Source organism: Natator depressus, chromosome 9, assembly GCF_965152275.1.
Source record: "Natator depressus isolate rNatDep1 chromosome 9, rNatDep2.hap1, whole genome shotgun sequence".
In the NCBI taxonomy this organism is placed as follows: domain Eukaryota; kingdom Metazoa; phylum Chordata; order Testudines; family Cheloniidae; genus Natator; species Natator depressus.
In genome coordinates, this window is record NC_134242.1 from 53,918,486 (window position 1) to 53,927,273 (window position 8,788).

Here is an 8,788-nt window from a genome sequence, read left to right on the forward strand (position 1 = left end):
TGAGAAAAAGCTGTTATGAACTGGTAACCATAGAAAAAACCTAGTCTGGGATTTGAAGGATTGATCACTTACCAGAGCCCAAGGTTTGAGTTGGGTGTGATCTTATAAGAACATGAGTGGACTGATCCAGTATAGCCAATGGTCCATCTAGCCCATGGTACAATATGGACTGCTGAATAGCTGTGTCTCCTCAGTTCTCCAACTTGGGATGCCTTTTACACTGTTTTACTGGTGAACAGCCATTCCTGGCCAGCTAACAGACAGCCTCTAGCACGTAACTTGCTCCCAGCTAGACAGTATTGAGTGCTACTAGCTAGCCACTCATGAATTACACTGCAGAAGACCACTAGCAGATTCTCTAGTCCCAGACTTTCCACCAGAAATGTGTGTCTTCTATTGCCCAGCACAACTGCCCAACACAAGCTCATATACAGTCCATCATTTCATCAATGGAAAATGACATGCACCAGCCTTGATATCCCGCATGGAGTTTCCCCACACTCTTTTCATCCATACACATTGGTTAGCTAAAATAGTGAAACAAGTTTATTAACTACAGAAAGAAAATAAAGATTTTAAGTGACTACAGGTAATGAGGCATAAAAGTCAGGACTGCTTACAAAAAAAAAAGAAAAAGATAAAATGCAAGCTAAATGTCTAACTTAACAAGCTAAGTGAATTTAAAAGCAAAAGTTTTTTCTCACCATAACCATTCCTATCCCATGACTACTAGTTCTGAGCAACATAGCCCATCCACATATGATTCAGCACAGAGGGTCTACAGCCAGGCTGGTGGAAAATCTACATGCCAGTCCAGGTCTCCCATTGTACATGGACATCTTTAGTCACCCCAGAGCATGACTTATGTTGATGCATCCATTGTGGTCTCAACTGCCAGATCAGAATCTGTCAGCAGTAACCTTTCGGTACGATGAGTGGTCAGCTATAGACTTTAGCAATGGTTTCGTTGTCGCTGATCCAACCGTTCGACTGCCAGGATTTGACCTGCCACATCACCCTTGGACTCTGCTGAACAGGTTCCAAACTGGCCAAAGAATATGCACAGCCAAACTCTACACATGGGGTCTGCGCGATGACCTGCTTTGTCAATGCAGCCTCCATCAGTCAATGGCACATGTTGCTGACAAGTGTCAGCTGACTAGATTTCATGGTGGCCTTAGGGCCCTTCATTCTGTTGATGAAGCTGCTGTCGGTGACTTGGCAAGCACTGCAAACGCTAGAAGAATGCATGCCTAGAATCAAAGCATCATAAGAGATGCTACAGATTTGTAGGCCTGATCAAAGTTTTTCAAATTGATTTTTTTGGTATAAAAATTTGAATTTTTAGAAAACACCCCTCCCTCATTAAAAATTTTGGTGACATTTTCCATTAACATTTTATCCATTTTTTGAAAAACAAGTAAAGTTTTCAGAACTTCATCTTTCTGCGCTCACACATGTTTTCAACCAGCTCCACAGATTTCTTGATTGCAAGGTTTCTTCGCTGAGGGTCCTCTTGCTGCTTTATTCACTTAAGACCACTGTGCATCTGAATTTCAGATGAGTGTGATTGCTTAGGATGATGTCAGCAGCAATGTCATTTGTCACATATTTTATTTAAGGAAATGCATACTTGTGAAAGGTCCACTTCAGAGTGATACATCTACCCAGCTACATTTGCATGTAGTGTGTTATAGCAAGAAGTATATCAGCCTGATTTCCCGCTACATACCTAACTGTAATACTTTGCATTTGTCTCCATTGAATTTCATCTTGATGATTTCAGATCAATTCTCCAATTTGTCAGGATCATTTTGAATTTTAATCCTATCCTCCAGTGTCCTTGCAACCCCTCCCAGTTTGGTGTCATCTGCAAGTTTTATGAGAATACTCTCCACTCCACTATTCAAGTCATTAGTGAAAATATTAATAGTAGCAAACACAGCACAGACTCCTGCAGGACCCCACTAGATACGTCCTCCAAGTTGGCCAGTGAACCATTGATAACCACTCTGAGTATGTTTTTTAATCAGTTATGCACCCCCTTTATATCAATTTCCCTAGTCCCATGGGTACTCCTGGACACAATCTCTCCATCCCACCCCACATACAGAACTATACTGCACCACAAAAGGGGGGTCATAGCACCAGCGTCTTTTTGGACAGCCATCTAATTTAACACAGACCCATGCAGGGGAGATAGGGCAGCTTCTAGCACCATTACTAGGTACAACGGAGACATGGGAGGGGCTGATCCTGGCTCTGCGTTACTGCACCTTTGATCACTCCCTCTCCTGGTCTTCCTTGAGGGCACACACTTAAGGTTAGGCTTCCTAGCAGTCCCCTCCTTCGGGCAGAGACCACATCTCTCTCCCTCCAGACCGGGGTTTAGGCTTGCAGTCTGCCTGCACCTCACTGTGATTTGCCCAGCCGGTCTGACCAGGGTCCAGCACCTGCGGTGACCCTTTCCCCAGGGGCTACAACAATGTAACCCAGGTACCAACCAGCCTTCACATAGCAAAGCACCGCTAGTCTTAGGGCAAAAAGGTTACAGAGAAAACAAAAAACAACCAACCAACCTACACACATTCTAAAGAGGGCCGGAGGCCACCCCCCAACTCCAACACAGGGCTCTGGTATGTGTCAGTATTTCAGTTGGATTTGCTGTCCAGGTTAGCAGTTCACGTCAGGTTTCAGGTCAAGAACCAGACCCCCCTGGAGACAGTGCAGCTGTTTCTTTACACAGTTTTCACCTTTGATCACTGATCTCCTGTAACAGGAATCACCAGTCACTGGCCCTCTCATAGAATCATAGAATCATAGAATATCAGGGTTGGAATGGACCTCAGGAGGTCATCTAGTCCAACCCCCTGCTCAAAGCAGGACCAATCCCCAATCAAATCATCCCAGCCAAGGCTTTGTCAAGCCTGACCTTAAAAACTTCCAAGGAAGGAGATTCTACCACCTCCCTAGGTAACGCATTCCAGTGTTTCACCACCCTCCTAGCGAAAAAGTTTTTCCTAATATCCAACCTAAACCTCCCCCACTGCAACTTGAGACCATTACTCCTTGTCCTGTCATCTTCTACCACTGAGAATAGTCTAGAACCATCCTCTCTGGAACCACCTCTCAGGTAGTTGAAAGCAGCTATCAAATCCCCCCTCATTCTTCTCTTCTGCAGACTAAACAATCCCCGTTCCCTCAGCCTCTCCTCATAAGTCATGTGTTCCAGACCCCTAATCATTTTTGTTGCCCTTCGCTGGACTCTCTCTCCAATTTATCCACATCCTTCTTGTAGTGTGGGGCCCAAAACTGGACACAGTACTCCAGATGAGGCCTCACCAATGTCGAATAGAGGGGAACGATCATGTCCCTCGATCTGCTCGCTATGCCCCTACTTATACATCCCAAAATGCCATTGGCCTTCTTGGCAACAAGGGCAGACTGCTGACTCATATCCAGCTTCTCGTCCACTGTAACCCCTAGGTCCTTTTCCGCAGAACTGCTGCCTAGCCATTCGGTCCCTAGTCTGTAGCTGTGCATTGGGTTCTTCCGTCCTAAGTGCAGGACCCTGCACTTATCCTTATTGAACCTCATCAGATTTCTTTTGGCCCAATCCTCCAATTTGTCTAGGTCCCTCTGTATCCTATCCCTGCCCTCCAGCGTATCTACCACTCCTCCCAGTTTAGTATCATCCGCAAATTTGCTGAGAGTGCAATCCACACCATCCTAAAGATCATTTATGAAGATATTGAACAAAACCGGCCCCAGGACCGACCCCTGGGGCACTCCACTTAACACTTGCTGCCAACTAGACATGGAGCCATTGATCACTATCCGTTGAGCCCGACAATCTAGCCAACTTTCTACCCACCTTATAGTACATTCATCCAGCCCATACTTCTTTAACTTGCTGACAAGAATACTGTGGGAGACAGTGTCAAAAGCTTTGCTAAAGTCAAGGAACAACATGTCCACTGCTTTCCCCTCATCCACAGAGCCAGTTATCTCATCATAGAAGGCAATTAGATTAGTCAGGCTTGACTTGCCCTTGGTGAATCCATGCTGACTGTTCCTGATCACTTTCCTCTCCTCTAAGTGCTTCATAATTGATTCCTTGAGGACCAATTATTTTTCCAGGGACTGAGGTGAGGCTGACTGGTCTGTAGTTCCCAGGATCCTCCTTCTTCCCTTTTTTAAAGATTGGCACTACGTTAGCCTTTTTCCAGTCATCTGGGACTTCCCCCGTTCGCCACGAGTTTTCAAAGATAATGGCCAATGGCTCTGCAATCACATCCGCCAATTCCTTTAGCACTCTCGGATGCAACTCGTCCGGCCCCATGGACTTGTGCACGTCCAGCTTTTCTAAATAGTCCCTAACCACCTCTTTCTCCACAGAGGGCTGGCCATCTACTCCCCATGTTGCGATGCCCAGCGCAGCAGTCTGGGAGCTGTCCTTGTTAGTGAAGACAGAGGCAAAAAAAGCATTGAGCACATTAGCTTTTTCCACATCCTCTGTCACTAGGTTGCCTCCCTCATTCAGTAAGGGGCCCACACTTTCCTTGGCTTTCTTCTTGTTGCCAATATACCTGAAGAAACCCTTCTTGTTACTCTTGACATCTCTTGCTAGCTGCAGCTCCAGGTGCGATTTGGCCCTCCTGATTTCATTCCTACATGCCCGAGCAATATTTTTATACTCTTCCCTGGTCATATGTCCAACCTTCCACTTCTTGTAAGCTTCTTTTTTATGTTTAAGATCCGCTAGGATTTCACCCTTAAGCCAAGCTGGTCGCCTGCCATATTTACTATTCTTTCGACTCATCGGGATGGTTTGTCCCTGTAACCTCAACAGCGATTCCTTGAAATACAGCCAGCTCTCCTGGACTCCTTTCCCCTTCATGTTAGTCCCCCAGGGGATCCTACCCATCCGCTCCCTGAGGGAGTCGAAGTCTGCTTTCCTGAAGTCCAGGGTCCGTATCCTGCTGCTTACCTTTCTTTCCTGTGTCAGGATCCTGAACTCGACCATCTCATGGTCACTGCCTCCCAGATTCCCATCCACTTTTGCTGCCCCCACTAATTCTTCCCTGTTTGTGAGCAGCAGGTCAAGAAAAGCTCCCCCCCAGTTGGCTCGTCTAGCACTTGCACCAGGAAATTGTCCCCTACGCTTTCCAAAAACTTCCTGGATTGTCTATGCACCGCTGTATTGCTCGCCGAGCAAATATCAGGAAAATTAAAGTCACCCATGAGAACCAGAGCGTGCGATCTAGTAGCTCCTCAGAAGGAAGCTTCAAAAGCTGGGATTTTGTATAACCGGTGTTGGGGAATTTGCATTAGTCACCCCCTAGTGATTCCAGGTTCAGCAAGAAACCTGCCCCTCTGAACCAGGAACACACAAATACAAGTCACCTGTATTGAGACAAAGGACTATGGATATTCTGCAGCCCACACTGTCTGGCTCATCTCAATACAATGGCCTTTTGATGTTTTCCTATTTTAAACCTAAACTACAATATGATGCCCAAAGATGCTGCATGTGGCTGCAATATCAGTCACCGATGGATGTTCACAGGAAATAAGGTGTCACTACTCCCCCTTGTGTGCCATCCTGACCTACAGACTCTAGGTCTGCTCCCCTCAGGGAGTGGAATTAGGGGAGCTTCAGGCTCTGCTCTGCCTCCAGCTCCGAGTAACAGCTCAGGACAGTGCTTTCCAGGGGCAGCGTTACCAGTCTGGAGCTCTGTGGTTATTTAAACAATATTAGACTGTGTAGAGAGACCCCAGCACCACAGGGGGCAGTGGCAAAGCTGTGCTTGAACAAACAAAGCAATCTGGTTTGGAACTGATTTAATTCAAGTGCCCTTAGACAGACAGAACATTGCCCAGTTTCTCATGGCGTAAATCAGTATAGCACCATTAAAGTCAATGGGCCAGATCCCCAACTGTTATAAGTCAGCATGGCTCCACTGAGATCAGTGGCACAGATTCCCAGCTGGTGTAAATCCATGGACTCCATTACACTCAATGTAGCTAGGTTTATTAACCCCAACTATAGATTTGGCTGGTTCTTTTTTGGGACACATGATCTCAGAGGAAGGTAGGCACAAACTCCAACTTGGACCAACCTGCAGTAGCCACTCATATACACAGACCAGAAGATATAACCACTTCACCTTCTCCTCTGGGACTCAGTGTGCCAAATTTATTCCAAATTATGCAACAGCTGGAGAACCCTTCCTGGCACCATTATGTGGAAGACACAATGAAGATGACTGGATGTGGAGCTGCGGCATGTACATGATCCTGGAGGGGGTACCTGAAAAGAGTTTCGTCTGCATGAAGTGCCGTCTGATAGAACTGATGGAAGAAAAGATCCGAGGATTGGAGATGCAGGTGGAAACTCTGGTTGAGATTAGAAGGGAGTTTGAACAGATGATGGAGCAAAGACATGAGGAGGCTGAAGGGAAAAGCTCAGACTTGCAGATGGAAGCAGGACCAAAGAACTCTGAGGGGAGACTGCTGGGTGAGGAAAGTGGACAGTCGAAGCACGTGACTAAGAGAACCAGGCAGAGGAAAAGACAGGCTAGTGAAGGAGAAATAGAACTCAAGAACAGGTTTGCAGAGTTGGAAAATGAAGAAGGGGCACAGCAGGTGGTCACTGAAGGTGGGAAGGCAAGGAAGAAGAGAAGAGCAGCTACTTCTATAGGAAGAGGGGAAGAGTCAATGGAGATAACAATACCAAATATGAGCCCCAGGAGGATACAGGATGGGTTGCAGAGGATTGCAAGGGAGAATAGGAATCAAGAGGACTTGCAGTCAGAGGGAACAGGGGATAGACCGGAGAATCGCACCATTACCAGGAAAAGGCAGGTCTACGTGACTGGGGACTCCTTACTGAGAAGAATAGACAGGCCTGTAACCAGAGCTGATCCAGAGAACAGAAGGGTGTGCTGTCTGCCGGGCACTAAAACATGGGATGTGGACCTGAGGCTGAAGAGGATCCTAATGGGAGCGGGAAAGAATCCACTGATTGTCCTTCATGTGGGAAGAAATGGTACGGCTAGATTCTCGCTGGAACCTATCAAGGGAGACTATGCCAGGCTGGAGAAGAAGCTTAAGGAAATCGAGGCTCAGGTGATCTTCAGGTGACCATGAGTTGGTTGAGTTCAGGATCCTGACGCAGGGAAGAAAGGTAAGCAGCAGGATACGGACCCTGGACTTCAGGAAAGCAGACTTCGACTCCCTCAGGGAACAGATGGCCAGGATCCCCTGGGGGACTAACATGAAGGGGAAGGGAGTCCAGGAGAGCTGGCTGTATTTCAAGGAATCCCTGTTGAGGTTACAGGGACAAACCATCCCGATGAGTCGAAAGAATAGTAAATATGGCAGGCGACCAGCTTGGCTTAAGGGTGAAATCCTAGCGGATCTTAAACATAAAAAAGAAGCTTACAAGAAGTGGAAGGTTGGACATATGACCAGGGAAGAGTATAAAAATATTGCTCGGGCATGTAGGAAAGATATCAGGAGGGCCAAATCGCACCTGGAGCTGCAGCTAGCAAGAGATGTCAAGAGTAACAAGAAGGGTTTCTTCAGGTATGTTGGCAAAAAGAAGAAAGCCAAGGAAAGTGTGAGCCCCTTACTGAATGAGGGAGGCAACCTAGTGACAGAGGATGTGGAAAAAGCTAATGTACTCAATGCTTTTTTTGCCTCTGTTTTCACTAACAAGGTCAGCTCCCAGACTGCTGCGCTGGGCATCACAGAATGGGGAAGAGATGGCCAGCCTCTGTGGAGATAGAGGTGGTTAGGGACTATTTAGAAAAGCTGGACGTGCACAAGTCCATGGGGCCGGACGAGTTGCATCCGAGAGTGCTGAAGGAATTGGCGGATGTGATTGCAGAGCCATTGGCCATTATCTTTGAAAACTCGTGGCGAACGGGGGAAGTCCCGGATGACTGGAAAAAGGCTAATGTAGTGCCAATCTTTAAAAAAGGGAAGAAGGAGGATCCTGGGAACTACAGGCCAGTCAGCCTCACCTCAGTCCCTGGAAAAATCATGGAGCAGGTCCTCAAAGAATCAATCCTGAAGCACTTAGAGGAAAGGAAAGTGATCAGGAACAGTCAGCATGGATTCACCAAGGGAAGGTCATGCCTGACTAATCTAATCGCCTTTTATGATGAGATTACTGGTTCTGTGGATGAAGGGAAAGCAGTGGATGTATTGTTTCTTGACTTTAGCAAAGCTTTTGACACGGTCTCCCACAGTATTCTTGTCAGCAAGTTAAGGAAGTATGGGCTGGATGAATGCACTATAAGGTGGGTAGAAAGCTGGCTAGATTGTCGGGCTCAACGGGTAGTGATCAATGGCTCCATGTCTAGTTGGCAGCCGGTGTCAAGTGGAGTGCCCCAGGGGTCGGTCCTGGGGCCGGTTTTGTTCAATATCTTCATAAATGATCTGGAGGATGGTGTGGATTGCACTCTCAGCAAATTTGCGGATGATACTAAACTGGGAGGAGTGGTAGATACGCTGGAGGGGAGGGATAGGATACAGAAGGACCTAGACAAATTGGAGGATTGGGCCAAAAGAAATCTGATGAGGTTCAATAAGGATAAGTGCAGGGTCCTGCACTTAGGATGGAAGAATCCAATGCACCGCTACAGACTAGGGACCGAATGGCTAGGCAGCAGTTCTGCGGAAAAGGACCTAGGGGTGACAGTGGACGAGAAGCTGGATATGAGTCAGCAGTCTGCCCTTGTTGCCAAGAAGGCCAATGGCATTTTGGGATGTATAAGTA